Genomic DNA, 21,679 nt, shown 5'->3' on the forward strand with positions numbered 1-21,679 from the left:
GAAGAACTGGGACTTTTTCAGATCCTTGTGAAATTATCATGGCTGTGCATTATCATGCTGAAACATGAGGTGATGGCGGTGGATGACAAATGGCCTCAGGATCTCGTCACGGTATCTCTGTGCATTCAAATTGCCATAGATAAAATGCAATTGTGTTTCGTTGTCCGTAGCTTATTCCTGCCCAGACCATAACCCCACCGCCACCATGGGGCACTTTGTTCACAACATTGACATCAGCAAACCGCTCACCCACACGCCATATACGTGGTCTGCAGTTGTGAGGCCAGTTGGATGTACTGCCAAATTCTCTAAAACAACGTTTGAGGCGGCTTACGGTAGAGAAATTAACATTCAATTCTCTGGCAACTGCTCTGGTGGATATTCGTGCAGTCAGCATGCCAATTGCACGCTCCCTCAACACTTGTGGCATCTGTGGCATTGTGTTGTGTGACAAAACTGCACATTTTAGAGTGGCCTTTTATTGTCCCCAGCACAAGGTGCACCTGTGTAATGATCATCCTGTTTAATCTGCTTCTTGATATGCCACACCTGTCAGGTGGATGGATTATCTTGGCAAAGGAGAAATGCTCACTAACAGGAATGTAAACACATTTGTACACTACATTTTAGAGAAATAAGCTTTTTGTGCGTATGGAACATTTCTGGAATATTTTATTTCAGCTCATGAAACATGGGACCAACACTTTACATGTTGCGTTTATAGTTTTGTTCAGTGTATAATTTGTAATATGTGGCCATCTGGAACATGACAGATGTGCCTTTGAGCAAGGCACTTAACCCTAATTGCTCCTGTAAGTCGTTCTGTATAAGAGCATCTGCTAAAATGTAAATTATATTTTTGTATCACATTTTTTTACCCGAATAAGGATTAGTCACCATGCAGACAATGGACTTACTAAATGATGTGACGTGTATAGCCCTTTCTTGAGTGTGGAGGACAGGACAGAGTGAGTAGGGGACAAGCTAGCTAGACAGCTGTTGTGTGGACCACGGACAGCTCCTCTGCTCCTAGACTGACAGACTGACTTACAGAACTGTTTCTGCCCCAGGGATGGATTAACCATCCAGAGTGCGCTAAAGAGAACTCTATCATTCTCTCTCTCACACACACACACACACACACACACACACACACACACACACACACACACACACACACACACACACACACACACACACACACACACACACACACACACACACACACACACACACACACACACACACACACACACACACACACACACACACACACACACACACACACAGCGCCCCCTTCCCTCTCAGTACTCCCGGCTATTCCTCATCAACATAATATAATAAGGGGTCTGTGAGCCTTGAGAAGGTCAGAGAGACACATACAGTTGTCTCGACAACATAACATAGTTCAACAGTAATTGTGGATGCTCCTAATATAACTATGTTGACAATGGGCTGCTGGGCTGTAAGTAGATATAGAGGTCAGAGGTCGAATCCTTGACACCAGTTGTGCAGCTAAGGCATCTATAACCTGTGTTCCTGTGTTAGGAAGTGGGAGACGGAGAGAGAGACATAGAGAGGGAGAGGAAGTGGGAGGCGGAGAGAGAGACATAGAGAGGGAGAGGAAGTGGGAGACAGAGAGAGAGAGGAAGTGGGAGACAGAGAGAGAGACAGAGAGGCAGAGGAAGTGGGAGGCAGAGAGAGAGACATAGAGAGAGAGGAAGTGGGAGAGAGAGAGGAAGAGGGAGACAGACAGAGAGAGAGAGAGAGGAAGTAGAAGACAGAGAGAGAGAGGAAGTGGGAGACGGCAAGAGAGACAGAGAGAGAGAGGAAGTGGGAGACAGAGAGAGAAAGAGGAAGTGGGAGACACATAGAGAGAGAGGAAGTGGGAGACACATAGAGAGAGAGGAAGTGGGAGATGGAGAGAGAGAGAGAGGAAGTGGGAGACGGAGAGAGAGAGGAAGTGGGAGACGGCGAGAGAGACAGAGAGAGAGAGGAAGTGGGAGACAGAGAGAGAAAGAGGAAGTGGGAGATGGAGAGAGAGACATAGAGAGAGAGAAGAAGTGGGAGGCGGAGAGAGAGACATAGAGAGAGAGAGGAAGTGAGAGACAGAGAGGGAGAGGAAGTGGGAGGCACAGAGAGAGAGACATAGAGAGAGAGAGGAAGTGGGAGACAGAGAGAGAGACATAGAGAGAGAGAGGAAGTTGGAGACGGAGAGAGAGGAAGTGGGAGACAGAGAGAGAGACATAGAGAGAGAGAGGAAGTTGGAGACGGAGAGAGAGACATAGAGAGAGAGAGGAAGTGGGAGACAGAGAGAGAGAGGAAGTGGGAGACAGAGAGAGAGACAGAGAGGCAGAGGAAGTGGGAGGCAGAGAGAGAGACATAGAGAGAGAGAGGAAGTGGGAGATGAGCGAGAGACATAGAGAGAGAGGAAGTGGGAGAGAGAGAGGAAGAGGGAGACAGACAGAGAGAGAGAGAGAGAGGAAGTAGAAGACAGAGAGAGAGAGGAAGTGGGAGACAGTGAGAGAGACAGAGAGAGAGAGGAAGTGGGAGACACATAGAGAGAGAGGAAGTGGGAGATGGAGAGAGAGAGAGGAAGTGGGAGACACATAGAGAGAGAGGAAGTGGGAGACACATAGAGAGAGAGGAAGTGGGAGACACATAGAGAGAGAGGAAGTGGGAGACACATAGAGAGAGAGGAAGTGGGAGATGGAGAGAGAGAGAGAGGAAGTGGGAGACGGAGAGAGAGAGGAAGTGGGAGACGGCGAGAGAGACATAGAGAGAGAGAGGAAGTGAGAGACAGAGAGGGAGAGGAAGTGGGAGGCACAGAGAGAGAGACATAGAGAGAGAGAGGAAGTGGGAGACAGAGAGAGAGACATAGAGAGAGAGAGGAAGTTGGAGACAGAGAGAGAGGAAGTGGGAGACAGAGAGAGAGACATAGAGAGAGAGAGGAAGTTGGAGACGGAGAGAGAGACATAGAGAGAGAGAGGAAGTGGGAGACAGAGAGAGAGGAAGTGGGAGACAGAGAGAGAGACAGAGAGGCAGAGGAAGTGGGAGGCAGAGAGAGAGACATAGAGAGAGAGAGGAAGTGGGAGACGAGCGAGAGACATAGAGAGAGAGGAAGTGGGAGAGAGAGAGGAAGAGGGAGACAGACAGAGAGAGAGAGAGAGAGGAAGTAGAAGACAGAGAGAGAGAGGAAGTGGGAGACAGCGAGAGAGACAGAGAGAGAGAGGAAGTGGGAGACACATAGAGAGAGAGGAAGTGGGAGACACATAGAGAGAGAGGAAGTGGGAGACACATAGAGAGAGAGGAAGTGGGAGATGGAGAGAGAGAGAGGAAGTGGGAGACACATAGAGAGAGAGGAAGTGGGAGACACATAGAGAGAGAGGAAGTGGGAGACAGAGAGAGAGACAGAGAGGCAGAGGAAGTGGGAGGCAGAGAGAGAGACATAGAGAGAGAGAGGAAGTGGGAGACGAGCGAGAGACATAGAGAGAGAGGAAGTGGGAGAGAGAGAGGAAGAGGGAGACAGACAGAGAGAGAGAGAGAGAGGAAGTAGAAGACAGAGAGAGAGAGGAAGTGGGAGACGGTGAGAGAGACAGAGAGAGAGAGGAAGTGGGAGACAGAGAGAGAAAGAGGAAGTGGGAGACACATAGAGAGAGAGGAAGTGGGAGACACATAGAGAGAGAGGAAGTGGGAGATGGAGAGAGAGAGAGAGGAAGTGGGAGACGGAGAGAGAGAGGAAGTGGGAGACGGCGAGAGAGACAGAGAGAGAGAGGAAGTGGGAGACAGAGAGAGAAAGAGGAAGTGGGAGATGGAGAGAGAGACATAGAGAGAGAGAAGAAGTGGGAGGCGGAGAGAGAGACATAGAGAGAGAGAGGAAGTGAGAGACAGAGAGGGAGAGGAAGTGGGAGGCACAGAGAGAGAGACATAGAGAGAGAGAGGAAGTGGGAGACAGAGAGAGAGAGACATAGAGAGAGAGAGGAAGTTGGAGACGGAGAGAGAGGAAGTGGGAGACAGAGAGAGAGACATAGAGAGAGAGAGGAAGTTGGAGACGGAGAGAGAGACATAGAGAGAGAGAGGAAGTGGGAGACAGAGAGAGAGAGAAAGTGGGAGACAGAGAGAGAGACAGAGAGGCAGAGGAAGTGGGAGGCAGAGAGAGAGACATAGAGAGAGAGGAAGTGGGAGAGAGAGAGGAAGAGGGAGACAGACAGAGAGAGAGAGAGAGAGGAAGTAGAAGACAGAGAGAGAGAGGAAGTGGGAGACGGCGAGAGAGACAGAGAGAGAGAGGAAGTGGGAGACAGAGAGAGAAAGAGGAAGTGGGAGACACATAGAGAGAGAGGAAGTGGGAGACACATAGAGAGAGAGGAAGTGGGAGATGGAGAGAGAGAGAGAGGAAGTGGGAGACGGAGAGAGAGAGGAAGTGGGAGACGGCGAGAGAGACAGAGAGAGAGAGGAAGTGGGAGACAGAGAGAGAAAGAGGAAGTGGGAGATGGAGAGAGAGACATAGAGAGAGAGAAGAAGTGGGAGGCGGAGAGAGAGACATAGAGAGAGAGAGGAAGTGAGAGACAGAGAGGGAGAGGAAGTGGGAGGCACAGAGAGAGAGACATAGAGAGAGAGAGGAAGTGGGAGACAGAGAGAGAGACATAGAGAGAGAGAGGAAGTTGGAGACGGAGAGAGAGGAAGTGGGAGACAGAGAGAGAGACATAGAGAGAGAGAGGAAGTTGGAGACGGAGAGAGAGACATAGAGAGAGAGAGGAAGTGGGAGACAGAGAGAGAGAGGAAGTGGGAGACAGAGAGAGAGACAGAGAGTCAGAGGAAGTGGGAGGCAGAGAGAGAGACATAGAGAGAGAGAGGAAGTGGGAGACGAGCGAGAGACATAGAGAGAGAGGAAGTGGGAGAGAGAGAGGAAGAGGGAGACAGACAGAGAGAGAGAGAGAGAGGAAGTAGAAGACAGAGAGAGAGAGGAAGTGGGAGACACATAGAGAGAGAGGAAGTGGGAGATGGAGAGAGAGAGAGGAAGTGGGAGACACATAGAGAGAGAGGAAGTGGGAGACACATAGAGAGAGAGGAAGTGGGAGACACATAGAGAGAGAGGAAGTGGGAGACACATAGAGAGAGAGGAAGTGGGAGATGGAGAGAGAGAGAGAGGAAGTGGGAGACGGAGAGAGAGAGGAAGTGGGAGACGGCAAGAGAGACATAGAGAGAGAGAGGAAGTGAGAGACAGAGAGGGAGAGGAAGTGGGAGGCACAGAGAGAGAGACATAGAGAGAGAGAGGAAGTGGGAGACAGAGAGAGAGACATAGAGAGAGAGAGGAAGTTGGAGACGGAGAGAGAGGAAGTGGGAGACAGAGAGAGAGACATAGAGAGAGAGAGGAAGTTGGAGACGGAGAGAGAGACATAGAGAGAGAGAGGAAGTGGGAGACAGAGAGAGAGACAGAGAGTCAGAGGAAGTGGGAGGCAGAGAGAGAGACATAGAGAGAGAGAGGAAGTGGGAGACGAGCGAGAGACATAGAGAGAGAGGAAGTGGGAGAGAGAGAGGAAGAGGGAGACAGACAGAGAGAGAGAGAGAGAGGAAGTAGAAGACAGAGAGAGAGAGGAAGTGGGAGACACATAGAGAGAGAGGAAGTGGGAGATGGAGAGAGAGAGAGGAAGTGGGAGACACATAGAGAGAGAGGAAGTGGGAGACACATAGAGAGAGAGGAAGTGGGAGACACATAGAGAGAGAGGAAGTGGGAGACACATAGAGAGAGAGGAAGTGGGAGATGGAGAGAGAGAGAGAGGAAGTGGGAGACGGAGAGAGAGAGGAAGTGGGAGACGGCAAGAGAGACATAGAGAGAGAGAGGAAGTGAGAGACAGAGAGGGAGAGGAAGTGGGAGGCACAGAGAGAGAGACATAGAGAGAGAGAGGAAGTGGGAGACAGAGAGAGAGACATAGAGAGAGAGAGGAAGTTGGAGACGGAGAGAGAGGAAGTGGGAGACAGAGAGAGAGACATAGAGAGAGAGAGGAAGTTGGAGACGGAGAGAGAGACATAGAGAGAGAGAGGAAGTGGGAGACAGAGAGAGAGACAGAGAGGCAGAGGAAGTGGGAGGCAGAGAGAGAGACATAGAGAGAGAGAGGAAGTGGGAGACGAGCGAGAGACATAGAGAGAGAGGAAGTGGGAGAGAGAGAGGAAGAGGGAGACAGACAGAGAGAGAGAGAGAGAGGAAGTAGAAGACAGAGAGAGAGAGGAAGTGGGAGACAGCGAGAGAGACAGAGAGAGAGAGGAAGTGGGAGACACATAGAGAGAGAGGAAGTGGGAGATGGAGAGAGGAAGTGGGAGACACATAGAGAGAGAGGAAGTGGGAGACACATAGAGAGAGAGGAAGTGGGAGACACATAGAGAGAGAGGAAGTGGGAGACACATAGAGAGAGAGGAAGTGGGAGATGGAGAGAAAGAGAGAGGAAGTGGGGGTCGGAGAGAGAGAGGAAGTGGGAGACGGCGAGAGAGACAGAGAGAGAGAGGAAGTGGGAGACAGAGAGAGAAAGAGGAAGTGGGAGATGGAGAGAGAGACATAGAGAGAGAGAAGAAGTGGGAGGCGGAGAGAAAGGCATAGAGAGAGAGAGGAAGTGAGAGACAGAGAGGGAGAGGAAGTGGGAGGCACAGAGAGAGAGACATAGAGAGAGAGAGGAAGTGGGAGACAGAGAGAGAGGAAGTGGGAGACAGAGAGAGAGAGAGAGACATAGAGAGAGAGAGGAAGTTGGAGACGGAGAGAGAGGAAGTGGGAGACAGAGAGAGAGACATAGAGAGAGAGAGGAAGTTGGAGACGGAGAGAGAGACATAGAGAGAGAGAGGAAGTGGGACCTTCAATGCTGCAGAAATGTTTTGGTACCCTTCCCCAGATCTGTGCCTCGACACAATCCTGTCTCGGAGCACTACGGACAATTCCTTCGACCTCATGTCTTGGTTTTTGCTCTGACATGCACTGTCAACTGTGGGACTTTATATAGACAGGTGTGTGCCTTTCCAAATAATGTCTAATCAATTGAATTTACCACAGGTGGACTCCAATCAAGTTGTAGAAACATCTCAACAATGATCAATGGAAACAGAATGCACCTGAGCTCAATTTCGAGTCTCATCAGGGTCTGAATACTTATTTAAATAAGGTATTTCTGTTTTTATTTGTAATACATTTGCAACAATTTCTAAAAACCTGTTTTCACTTTGTCATTATGGAGTATTGTTTGTAGATTGATGAGGATTTGTATTTATTTAATACATTTGAGAATAAGGCTGTAACGTAACAAAATGTGGAAAAAGTCAAGGGGTCTGAATACTTTCCGAAGGCACTGTATATGCTTCTAGACAGTTTTGCATCAATTGTGCATCTCTATTGCTTTACTTTATAGTCAGGGTTGGCTAGGTTACTTTCTAAATGTAATCTGTTACAGATACTAGTTACCTGTCCAACATTGTAATCAGTAACTTTTGGGTTACCCTAACTCAGTAAGTCATCTGATTACTTTCAATTACTTTTACTCTCCCCCTTAGAACCATTCGCTTGTGGACTTCAATGCAAAACACATCAGCTGTATGTGACCAGGTGAAAAAAACCTTTCCAAGCAAAACATATCATAACCGCTACACACAGACTACATTATTGTCACCATACTAGCTAAAGAAACGTCATCGTCAGCATAGCTAATAGAACTAACGCGTTAGTAAACCCGCTACAAACATGCAATAACTTTACAGTGTATAGTCAGTTAACGGTTTAGCAGATACACCGGCGGGCCCCGGTGGCAATAAATTAGTAAAACCAAAAGCTTACCTTTGATTTAGAAGAGTTCCAGTGTTGTGTTGGATAGTCATAGCCAGCTAGCTAACATAACATCCCTCTGTCAAGGCAGCAGCTACTCTTCCTGGGGTCCAGCAAAATTAAGCAGTTATACATTTTAAAAACATTACAATACATTCATAACAGATTTCGCAACATATTAAGTGTGTGCCCTCAGGCCTCAACTCTACTACCACATATCTATAGCTCAAAATCCATGTGTACATGTGTGTATAATGCGCATGTTATCTTGTGTTTGTATGCATGTGTCTTATCGAGTGATACAGTCAGTGTATTTAACTCAAGGAGGGAAAAAAAAGCCACATATCACAGTCATAAGAGTCATATCAGTTATATGAGTCATATCACAGTCATTTCAGTTATATGAGTCATATCATATTCATATCACAGTCATATCACATTCATATTACAGTCATATCATTAATATTATAGTCATACCAGTCACATCACAGTCATAACAGTCACATCACAGTCATATTTACATTTTTACATTTTAGTCATTTAGCACATGCTCTTATCCAGAGCGACTAACAGTTAGTGAGTGCATACATTTCATACTGGCCCCCCTGGCCCCCCGTGGGAAACGAACCCACAACCTTGGCGTTGCAAGCACCATGCTCTACCAACTGAGCTACACGGGGGTCATATCAGTCATATCAGTCATATCACAGTCATATTACATTCATATCACAGTCATATCACAGTCATATCACAGTCATATCACAGTCATATCAGTAATATCACAGTTATATCAGTCATATCTGTCATATCAGTCTTATCAGACATATCACAGTCATATAAGTCACAGCAGTCATAACACAGTCATATCACCCTGCACTATCAGCAAACATAAATATCACTGTCATGTCTGCTTCTGATAAGCCACTCAGTAAAGTAATCAAAACAATCAAGCATCCCAGAAAAGTGTTAAAAATAGCCCAAATTAAAATATGTAGCCTAAGAAACAAGGTTAATGAAATCGATAACTTGCTAGTAACAGATGACATTCATATACTGACTATCTCTGAAACTCACTTAGATAATACCTTTGGTGATATAGTGGTAGCAATACGTTGCTATAAGTTCTACAGAAAAGACAGAAATGCCAATGGGGGTGGTGTTGCGGTCTATATTCAGAACTACATTCCAGTAAAGCTTACCTTTTCTGTACATAATGCCCTGAATCTTTTCTACAACACCCGGAGAACTGACCCCTTTATTCTATGTAACCAACGCACTAGAAGACCAGTTCTTAAAGCCTTTAGTCGTATCCTTATTCTAGTCCTCCTCTGTTCCTCTGGTGATGTAGAGGCTAACCCAGGCCCTGCAGCCCCCAGTATCACTCCTACTCCCCAGGAGCTATCATTTGTTGACTTCTGTAACCGTAAAAGTATTGGTTTTCTGCACGTAAATATCAGAAGCCTCCTTCCTAAGTTTGAGTTATTCACTGCGTTAGCACACTCCGCAACCCTGATGTTCTAGCAGTGTCTGAATCCTGGCTTAGGAAGGCCACCAAAAATTCTGAAATTTCCATCCCCAACTATAACATTTTCCGTCTAGATAGAACTGCCAAAGGGGGTGGAGTTGCAATCTACTGTAGAGATAGCCTGCAGAGCTCTATCACACTATCCAGGTCTGTGCCCAAACAGTTTGAGCTTCTACTTCTAAAAATCCACCTTTCCAGAAATAAATCTCTCACTGTTGCCGCTTGCTACAGACCCCCCTCAGCCCCCAGCTGTGCCCTGGACACCATATGTGAATTGATTGCCCCCCATCTATCCTCAGAGTTCGTACTGCCTGGTGACCTAAATTGGGATATGCTTAACACCCCGGCCATCCTACAATCTAAACTAGATGCCCTCAATCTCACACAAATTATCAACGAACCTACAAGGTACAACCCTAAATCCGTAAACATGGGTACCCTCATAGATATCATCCTGACTAACTTACCCTCTAAATACACCTCCGCTGTCTTCAACCAGGATCTCAGCGATCACTGCCTTATTGCCTGCGTCCGTAACGGGTCCGCGGTCAAACGACCACCCCTCATCACTGTCAAACGCTCCCAAAAACACTTCAGCGAGCAGGCCTTCCTAATTGACCTGGCCCAGGTATCCTGGATGGATATAGATCTCATTCCGTCAGTAGAGGATGCCTGGTTGTTCTTTAAAAGTAATTTCCTCTCAATCTTAAATAAACATGCCCCATTCAAAAAATACAGAACTAAGAACAGATATAGCCCCTGGTTCTCCTCAGACTTGACTGCCCTTGATCAGCACAAAAACATCCTGTGGCGTACTGCATTAGCATCAAATAGCCCCCGCGATATGCAACTTTTCAGGGAAGTTAGGAACCAATATACACAAGCAGTCAGGAAAGCAAAGGCTAACTTTTTCAAACAGAAATTTGCATCCTGTAGCACTAACTCCAAAAAGTTTTGGGACACTGTAAAGTCCATGGAAAATAAGAGCACTTCCTCCCAGCTGCCCACTGCACTGAGGCTAGGAAACACTATCACCACCGATAAATCTACAATAATCGAGAATTTCAACAAGCATTTTGCTACGGCTGGCCATGCTTTCCACTTGGCTACCACTACCCCGGCCACCAGCTCTGCACCCTCCGCTGCAACTTGCCCATGCCCCCCCCGCTTCTCCTTCACACAAGTCCAGACAGCTGATGTTCTGAAAGAGCTGCAAAATCTGGACCCCTACAAATCATCTGGGCTAGACAATCTGGACCCTTTCTTTCTAAAACTAGCCGCCGAAATTGTCGCAACCCCTATTACTAGCCTGTTCAACCTCTCTTTCGTAACGTCTGAGATCCCCAGAGATTGGAAAGCTGCCGCGGTCATCCCCCTCTTCAAAGGGGGTGACACTCTAGATCCAAACTGTTACAGACCCATATCCATCCTGCCCTGCCTTTCAAAAGTTTTTGAAAGCCAAGTCAACAAACAGATCACCGACCATTTCGAATCCCACCGTACCTTCTCCGCTATGCAATCCGGTTTCCGAGCTGGTCATGGGTGCACTTCAGCCACGCTCAAGGTCCTAAACGATATTATAACCGCGATCGATAATAGACAGTACCATGCAGCCTTTTTCATTGACCTGGCCAAGGCTTTCGACTGTCAACCACCGCATTCTTATTGGCAGACTAAATAGCCTTGGTTTCTCAAATGACTGCCTCGCCTGGTTCACCAACTACTTCTCAGATAGAGTTCAATGTGTCAAATCGGAGGGCCTGTTGTCTGGACCTATGCCTGTCTCTATGGGGGTGCCACAGGGTTCAATTCTTGGACCGACTCTTTTCTCTGTGTATATCAATGACGTCGCTCTTGCTGCTGGTGACTCTCAGATCCACCTCTACGCAGACGACACCATTTTGTATACATCTGGCCCTTCATTGGACACTGTGTTAACAAACCTCCAAACGAGCTTCAATGCCATACAACACTCCTTCAGTAGCCTCCAACTGCTCTTGAACACTAGTAAAACTAAATGCATGCTCTTCAACCGAACGCTGCTTGCACCCGCCCACCCGACTAGAATCACTACTCTCGACGGGTCTGACCTAGAGTATGTGGACAACTACAAATATCTAGGTGTCTGGTTAGACTGTAAACTCTCCTTCCAGACTCACATTAAGAATCTCCAATCCAAAGTTAAATCTAGAATCGGTTTCCTATTTCGCAACAAAGCCTCCTTCACTCATGCTGCCAAACATGCCCTCGTAAAACTGACTAGCCTACCGATCCTTGACTTCGGCGATGTCATTTACAAAATAGCCTCCAACACTCTACTCAGCAAATTGGATGTAGTCTATCACAGTGCCATCCGTTTTGTCTCCAAAGCCCCATATACTACCCACCACTGTGACCTGTACGCTCTTGTTGGCTGGTCCTCACTACATATTCGTCGCCAAACCCACTGGCTCCAGGCCATCTATAAATCACTGCTAGGCAAATCCCCGCCTTATCTTAGCTCATTGGTCACCATAGCAACACCCACCCGTAGTCTGCGCTCCAGCAGGTATATCTCACTGGTCATCCCCAAAGCCAACACCTCCTTTGGCCGCCATTCCTTCCAGTTCTCTGCTGCCAATGACTGGAACAAATTGCAAAAATCTCTGAAGCTGGAGACACTTATCTCCCTCACTAACTTTAAGCATCAGTTGTCAGAGCACCTTACCGATCACTGCACCTGTACACAGCCCATCTGAAATTAGCCTGCCCAACTACCTCATCCCTATATTGTTATTTATTTTGCTCATTTGTACCCCAGTATCTCTATTTGCACATCATCTCTTGCACATCTATCATTCCAGTGTTAATACTAATTGTAATTATTTTGCACTATTGCCTATTTATTGCCTTACCTCCATAACTTGTTACATTTGCACACACTGTATATATATTTATTTCTGTTGTATTTTTGACTTTGTTTTGTTTTACCCCATATGTAACTCTGTGTTGTTGTTTTTATCGCACTGCTTTGCTTTATCTTGGCCAGGTCGCAGTTGTAAATGAGAACTTGTTCTCAACTGGTTTACCTGGTTGAATAAAGGTGAAATAAAATAAATAAAATAAAAGAGATGATCTCATGTCAAATAATAATAATTAATATGGGTACAGGTTCACCTGCCTCACCTGAAGCCCATTCTTGTGAGAAGCTGCTATCGACCACTAAGTGCTAACAGTCAGTATCTGGATAATATGTGTGAAATGCTTGATAACGTATGTGATATCAACAGAGGTATATTTTCTGGGTGACCTAAATATTGACTGGCTTTCACCAAGCTGCCCACTCAAGAAAAAGCTTCAAACTGTAACCAGTGTCTGCAACCTGGTTCCGGTTATCAGTTAACCAACCAGGGTATTTACAAACAGCACAGGAATGAAATCATTCACATGTATTGATCACATCTGCAGCAGAAATCAGCTTCAAAGCTGTATCCTAATCCATCGGATGTACTGATCACAATATGGTAGCCATATCTAGGAAAACCAAAGTTCCAAAGGCTGGGCCTAATATAGTGTATAAGAGGTCCTACAAAAGGTTTTGAAGTGATTCCTATGTTGTTGATGTAAAGAATATATGCTGGTCCATGGTGTGTAATGAGGAGCAGACAGACGCTGCACTTGACACATTTATGAAATTGCTTACTCCAGTTACTAATAAGCATGCATGCATTAAGAAAATGACACGTTAAAAACTGTTAAATCCCCGTGGATTGATGAGGAGTTGGAAAATGATGTGGTTGAGAGGGATGAGGCAAAAGGAATGGCAAATATGTCTGGCTGCACAAACCTACTGCAAATTGAGAAATCATGTGACTAAAACAGAACAAAAAGAAGAAGAAACTATACTATGAAACAAAGATAAATTATGTAAAGAATGATAGTAGAAGCTTTGTGCACCTTAAATGAAATTTTGGGCAAAAAGGCAAACCCAGCTCCATCATTCATTGAATCAGATCGTTCATTCATCACAAAACCCACTGATATTGCCAACTACTTTAATGATTTTTTCATTGGCAAGAGTAGCAAACTTAGGCAAGACATGCAAGCAACAAACACCGAACCTACACATCCAAGTATAAATGACCAAATTATAAAAGACAAGCGTTGTAATTTTGAATTCCGTAAAGTGAGTGTGGAAGAGGTGAAAAAAGTATTGTTGTCTGTCAACAATGACAACCCACCGGGGTCTGACAACTTGGATTGAAAATTACTGAGGATAATAGCGGACGATATTGCCACTCCTATTTGCCATTTCTTCAATCAAAAATGTGTGTGCCCTCAGGCCTGGAGGGAAGCAAAAGTCATTCCGCTACCCAAGAATAGAAAAGCACCCTTCACTGTCTCAAATAGCCGACCAATCAGCCTGTTACCAACCCTTATTAAACTTTTGGAAAAAATGGTGTTTGACCAGATACTATTTTACAGTAAATAAGTAAACAACAGACTTTCAGCACGCTTATAGGCGTGCACGGCATTCAACATGCACGGCACTTACACAAATGACTGATGACTGACTGAGAGAAATTGCTAATAAAATAAAATGACTCTTGCAGACACCCGTGGCAAGGCCAGGAGGTTAGAGAGAGGGGAACGTCTGAGGTGTGGGTGTAAACACTGGGACACTGGGCTCATGCTCAGGGCCTGTTAGGACTTGTACCTAGGCTACCTAGCAAACACTACAGCATTTAGGTATAACTACAACCACAGGGAACCCAAGCCCCTGGGCGAGTGGAGTGAGTCTGGGTATTTTTATATTTTAGTCATTTAGCAGACACTCTTATCCAGAGCAACTAGGGTTAAGTGCCTTGCTCAAGGGCACATCAACAGATTTTTCACCTAGTCGGCTCGGGGATTAGAACCAGCGACCTTTCGGTTACTGGCACAACGCTCTTAACCACTAAGCTACCTGCCGCACCTATTTGTTTCATGTTTTAATTAATCCTTTTTGATACAATCACTTAATCAATCAAATACATCTATTTACTGTCCCAGACAGGAAACAGAGACAGGAAATCCAGAGGCACTATCAACAAAGAATCAATCATGGACACTCTTACTGACAGTTGTGGCTGCCTCGCGTGATGTATTGTTGTCTCTACCTTCTTGCCCTTTGTGCTGTTGTCTGTGCCCAATAATGTTTGTACCATGTCTTGTGCTGCTACCATGTTGTGCTGCTGCCAAGTTGTTGTCATGTGGTGTTGCTACCATGCTGTGTTGTCATGTGTTGCTGCCATGCTATGTTGTTGTCTTAGGTCTCTCTTTATGTACTGTAGTGTTGTGGTGTCTCTCTTTATGTACTGTAGTGTTGTGGTGTCTCTCTTTATGTGGTGTTGTGGTGTCTCTCTTTATGTACTGTAGTGTTGTGGTGTCTCTCTTTATGTAGTGTTGTGGTGTCTCTCTTTATGTAGTGTTGTGGTGTCTCTCTTGTCGTGATGTGTGTTTTGTCCTATATATATATTTTTTTATCCCAGCCCCCGTCCCCGCAGGAGGCCTTTTGCCTTTTGGTAGGCCGTCATTGTAAATAAGAATTTGGTTCTTAACTGACTTGCCTAGTTAAATGAAGGTAAAGAAAAAAGGTGTTTTGTCAGACTTCACTGTGGCTTTTGACGTTATCGATCATAGTATGCTGCTGAAAAAACGTACACTACCGTTCAAAAGTTTGGGGTCACTTAGAAATGTCATTTTTTTCGAAAGAAAAGCAAATTTTTTGGTCCATTAAAATAACATCAAATTGATCAGAAATACAGTGTAGACATTGTTAATGTTGTAAATGGCTATTGTAGCTGGAAACGACTGATTTTTAATGGAATATCTACACAGGCGTACAGAGGCCCATTATCAGCAATCATCAGTCCTGTGTTCCAATGGCACGTTGTGTTTGCTAATCCAAGTTTATCGTTTTAAAAGGCTAATTGATCATTAGAAAACCCTTTTGCAATTATGTTAGCACAGCTGAAAACTGTTGTGCTGATTAAAGAAGCAATACAACTGGCCTTCTTGAGACTAGTTGAGTATCTGGAGCATCAGCAATTGTGGGTTTGATTACAGGCTCAAAATGGCCAGAAACAAATAACTTTCTTCTGAAACTCGTCAGTCTATTCTTGTTCTGAGAAATTAAGGCTATTCCATGCGAGAAATTGCCAAGAAACTGAAGATCTAGTACAACGCTGTGTACTACACCCCTTCACAGAACAGCACAAACAGTCTCTAACCAGAATAGAAAGAGGAGTGGGAGGCCCCGGTGCACAACTGAGCAAGAGGACAAATACATTAGAGTGTCTAGTTTGAGAAACAGATGCCTCACATGTCCTCAACTGGCAGCTTCATTAAATAGTACCTGCAAAACACCAGTCTCAACGTCAACAGTGAAGAGGCGACTCCGGGATGTTGACCTTCTAGGCAGAGTTGCAAAGAAAAAGCCATATCTCAGACTGGCCAATACAAAGAAAAGATTAAGATGGGCAGTCTGAGATATGGCTTTTTCTTTGCAACTCTGCCTAGAAGTTCAGCATCCCGGAGTTGCCTCTTCACTGTTGACGGAAGAGATTTTTGACGTACCGATTCCATGGCACATAGTTTATGAACTGATAAGCAAAACAACGCCGGATTCAAAACGTATAATTTTTCAATTTAAATTATTGTACAAAATTCTTGCAACCAATAGAATGTTATTTATATGGGGGATATAATCTTCCCAGATCTGCAGATTTTGCTGCGAATTAGATCATTTGTTTTGGTACTGTCCATTTGTAGCTTGATTTTGGTCACAGGTCCAGGAATGGCGGAAGAATTGCAATATTTACCTGGAGCTATCCCTGCAGATAGCACTACTGGGTGATCTGAAAAGTCATAGTCAATCGATCAATAATATAACAATACTCTTAGCAAAAATGTTTATTTTCAATTTCCAATCTGTAGAAACAATGAGAATAGAAAGGTTCAGAACTTTTGTGAAACATCACAGTACAGTTGAAAAATATATGGCAAGTAGAAATCCAATATGGATGGTATTAAGAGATAGATGGGAGGTGTTGAATGGAGCTGAAGTTTGGGACTAATAACAACAACTAATAACAACAAGATAACTAATAATGTAAAACATACTGTGTCCATAAGAAGTATATAGGTTATAGGTTAAGAACTTTTGTGAAAGAGCACAGTTTGAAAGACATTGAATATAGAAGCAAACCGGATGGACGTCATGAAAATGATGGGAGAGGTTGAGGGTAGAGGAGTAAAAACAAACAAAATAGAACTATTGTAAAATTGACTGTGTACATAAAAGGATATGTATATATATGTATTTATATGTATTTATATGTATGTATGCATGTGTATATATATGTATTTATATGTGTATGTATGTATGTATGTATGTTTATGTGTATGTATGTATACGTATATATATATATATATATATATATATATATATATATATATATATATATTTGCAAAAAATATATATGGGGGATTGTAAGTGATGCAGATAATTACATTGATGGAAGCAAAGGAGGTAGATCAGCTTTATTTGCAATATTAAAGCTGATCTACCTCCTAAAATTAAGACAAATAAATAATATAATAATAAGAATTTATTTTAAATGAAAAAAAATGAAAAATGAAAACAAAAATAATAGGATGCAATGAGCAACAATTCTTGTCTGATCTGGGATTGGAATGGGGGGTTGTGCCAGATATTTCTGACTGGGGCTGATTCACTGGATCCACTGGGGCTGACTCACTGGATCCCTGGGGCTGACTCACTGGATCCACTGGGGCTGACTCACTGGATCCACTGGGGCTGACTCACTGGATCCACTGGGGCTGACTCACTGGATTCACTGGGGCTGACTCACTGGATCCACTGGGGATGACTCACTGGATCCACTGGGGCTGACTCACTGGATCCACTGGGGCTGACTCACTGGATCCACTGGGGCTGACTCACTGGATCCACTGGGGATGACTCACTGGATCCACTGGGGCTGACTCACTGGATCCACTGGGGCTGACTCACTGGATCCACTGGGGCTGACTCACTGGATCCACTGGGGCTGACTCACTATCAGCTATTTCAGTCATATAACAGTCATATCAGTCATATCAGTCATATCAGTCATATCAGTCACCTCAGTCATATCACAGTAAAGCCATCTCCAACCTATTGCTCTGAAAATGTGTCTTATTTGTATGACCTAGCAATCAACAAATGTACATTGTTTAAAACAAACTTTTACAATTCTCAGTCACAAATGACAGCTCCAATAAGCCCCATACGGTGAAAGACGTGAATAAGAGGCTTGTAGAATCATCATGACTCTTTTGTTTTGAGTTCATCGTTCGCCGGTCCTGTGTGCTCTGGGCATTACTGACTCAAACAAACAAAATATATATATATTTTTTTAACTGAACAAGTCTAAAAGATCAGAGTCAGTAAAAAGAGGCAAACTTCTCATTACTAGTCCATTAGTACACAGATGACTGGGCTGTCTGCCTGGAGCGTAGTACAGAGAATCAACAGCAGATGGAGCCCTTTACCAACCAATACAGATGGACTCCAGCCACATGTAAGGAAGCAAGAGCAATGCTTTTACTTCAATGGAAATGTGTTGAGTTACAGTTTTTCTCAAATGCAGATAAGCATTTTTTGGAATAATGTTGTCGATTTTCAAAACAAGAGTTCACATGACACAGAACTCTGTGGCTTTTTACAAAAAAAACTGTAAATGCGTTTTCAAAGTGTAGTTGCCTTCTCAAAACATAAAAGCATTTATCAAAACGATATTATACCGTCAAAATTGCTAAAGAACATGACTACCTGCAAAAGATTAACACAACCATTCTCATCTCTTGAGTCCAAGCAGACAAAACAGAAAGTTAGTCTGTCATTTAAAATCCCAGTAGATCATGTTCTATGCGGTCACTGAATCATGACGATCCAAATTGGAAGTAAAACTTTCAAAATGTGCAGAATTATGGGACATTACTCTCCTTTCATGCATATTTCACCAAACAATTTCTTACATTAAAATCAATTGGAGCTGAGTTCCTGGTGTTTTTAGTCTATTGTGCCCCCCCCCCCCTCCCCCCCCAATTTTTTTTTTTGCTCAGAAATCTTGTGGGGCCAAATAAAACCACACGTGGGCCAAATTTGGTTTGGGAATCCTTATGTGCAGGCTTCAATCCACACCAAAGCAAAGCCCTATAATGGAAGGTCACACTGTCGAAGATGATGACTTAGAAGAATCCAAAGCTACTTAGAAGTAACCCAAATTCATTCTCTGTATCTCCGCATGTCCGTAATATTGTAAGAAATCTATCATTCAGACAGATTGCCTAGATCTTTCCATATATTGTACATGGCGTGACACTGACGTGGTGATCGAGAATTTAGTGCAGTAGTATTGAACACAATTGCACACATTTCTCTTCTGATGAAAACAATGTGCTATGATCTGTGAACAACACACTTAACAGTGCATTTTTTGTATTCACATTTGTATTCAAAAACACTTTTTTTCTTCAAGTCAGGTACTAAGGCAAGGAAATGACCAGAAGTTCTGTAAATGTATTTGAGCGTTTGCTGTTCTGCTATAGATATGTTTCAACACAGATCCAAAATTGCATTAACAGATATATCTCCTCTCCATTCATAAATAGTCAAGACAGCTGAACATCTGTCCTCTGTCATTCATTTAAAGATAAGGATTAAATAATTAAGAATATAACTGATGTTCTATTGAAACATATTGAAGTTGACAAGAATGGTGTTTCATTAAAAACCTGTTATGAAGATTGTGATAATAGTGTGTGTGTGTGTGTGTGTGTGTGTGTGTGTGTGTGTGTGTGTGTGTCAGATGTACAACAATCAAATAGTTTGCTAACATAGATAGGTAGATAAACAGTGGAAACAGAGGAAACACACTTCCATTCTTTGAGCATTTCATGGCTGTACAAGGTGACTGTGATGTGAGATCTGGTGAAGGATTCAATCATAGGAGTCAGCTAGGGCTTACCTTTCGCACACACACACACACACACACACACACACACACACACACACACACACACACACACACACACACACACACACACACACACACACACACACACACACACACACACACACACACACACACACACACACACACACACACACACTCACTCACTCACTAAATCTAAACAGTTTTACGATACACACTTTGGGGATTTCTAAATTGCCATCCCAAATTGCCATCCCCCAAATTCTCATTCCCCAACAAATCCCTGCTGTGACAGACCTAGGGTTGAATCCCAAATGGCACCCTATCCCCTATGTAGTGCACTACTTTTGACCATAACCTTATGGAGCCTGGTCAAATGTAATGCACTATATAGGGGATAGGGTGCCATTTGGGACATAATCCAAATGACAGGGGTTCACAAGCAGCTAACTTCCCTGATGCAATACAAACATAAAGCCCTAGAGGATATCTCCCAGCCCTAGTCCCAGAGGATATCACCCAGCCCTAGAGGATATCACCCAGCCCTAGAGGATATCACCCAGCCCTAGAGGATATCACCCAGCCCTAGAGGATATCACCCAGCCCTAGTCCTAGTGGATATCACCCAGCCCTAGTCCTAGCGGATATCACCCAGCCCTAGTCCTAGCAGATATCACCCAGCCCTAGTAGATATAACCCAGCCTTAGTCCTAGTGGATATCACCCAGCCCTAGAGGATATCACCCAGCCCTAGTCCTAGTGGATATCACCCAGCCCTAGTGGATATCACCCAGCCCTAGCCCTAGTGGATATCACCCTGCCCTAGAGGATTTCACCCAGCCCTAGTCCTAGAGGATATCACCCAGCCCTAGTGGATATCACCCAGCCCTAGAGGATATCACCCAGCCCTAGAGGATATCACCCAGCCTTAGTCCTAGTGGATATCACCCAGCCATAGAGGATATCACCCAGCCCTAGTCCTAGTGGATATCACCCAGCCCTAGTCCTAGTGGATATCACCCAGTCCTAGTGGACATCACCCAGCCCTAGTCCTAGTGGATATCACCCAGCCCTAGAGGATAATACCCAGCCCTAGAGGATATCACCCAGCCCTAGAGGATAATATCCAGCCCTACTCCTAGAGGATATCACCCAGCCCTAGTCCTAGAGGATATCACCCAGCCCTAGTCCTAGCGGATATCACCCAGCTCTAGTCCTAGTGGATATCACCCAGCCCTAGTGGATATCACCCAGCCCTAGTGGATATCACCCAGCTCTAGTCCTAGTGGATATCACCCAGCCCTAGTGGATATCACCCAGCCCTAGTCCTAGTGGATATCACCCAGCCCTAGTGGATATCACCCAGCCCTAGTGGATATCACCCAGCCCTAGTCCTAGTGGATATCACCCAGACCTAGAGGATATCATCCAGCCCCAGTCCTAGAGGATATAACCAATCCCTAGTCCTAGAGGATATAACCAATCCCTAGTCCTAGTGGATATCACCCAGCCCTAGTGGACATCACCCAGCCCTAGTCCTAGTGGATATCACCCAGTCCTAGTGGATATCACCCAGCCCTAGTGGACATCACCCAGCCCTAGTCCTAGTGGATATCACCCAGCCCTAGAGGATAATACCCAGCCCTAGCCCTAGAGGATATCACCCAGCCCTAGTCCTAGAGGATATCACCCAGCCCTAGTCCTAGCGGATATCACCCAGCCCCAGTCCTAGTGGATATCACCCAGACCTAGAGGATATCATCCAGCCCCAGTCGTAGAGGATATCACCAATCCCTAGTCCTAGAGGATATCACCCAGCACTAGTCCCAGAGGATATCACCCAGCCCTAGAGGATATCACCCAGCCCTAGTCCTAGCGGATATCACCCAGCCCTAGAGGATTTCACCCAGCCCTAGCCCTAGTGGATATCATCCAGCCTTTGTCCTAGTGGATATCACCCGGCCCTATAGGATATCACCCAGAACTAGTCCCAGAGGATATCACCCAGCCCTAGAGGATATCACCCAGCCCTAGTCCTAGAGGATATCACCCAGCCCTAGTCCTAGCGGATATCACCCAGTCCTAGATGATATCACCCAGCCATAGATGATATCACCCAGCCCTAGCCCTAGTGGATAGCACCCAGCCCTATCCCTAGAGGATATCACCCAGTCCTAGTCCTAGACAATATCACCCAGTCTTAGTCCTAGAGGATATCACCCAGTCCTAGAGGATATCATCCAGCCCTAGTGGATATCACCCAGCCGTAGTAGATGTCACCTTGCCCTAGACCTAGTGGATATCACCCAGCCCTAGATGATATCACCCAGCCCTA

This window comes from Coregonus lavaretus (genome assembly GCF_964263955.1).
Source record: "Coregonus lavaretus genome assembly, chromosome: 12".
NCBI lineage: Eukaryota > Metazoa > Chordata > Actinopteri > Salmoniformes > Salmonidae > Coregonus > Coregonus lavaretus.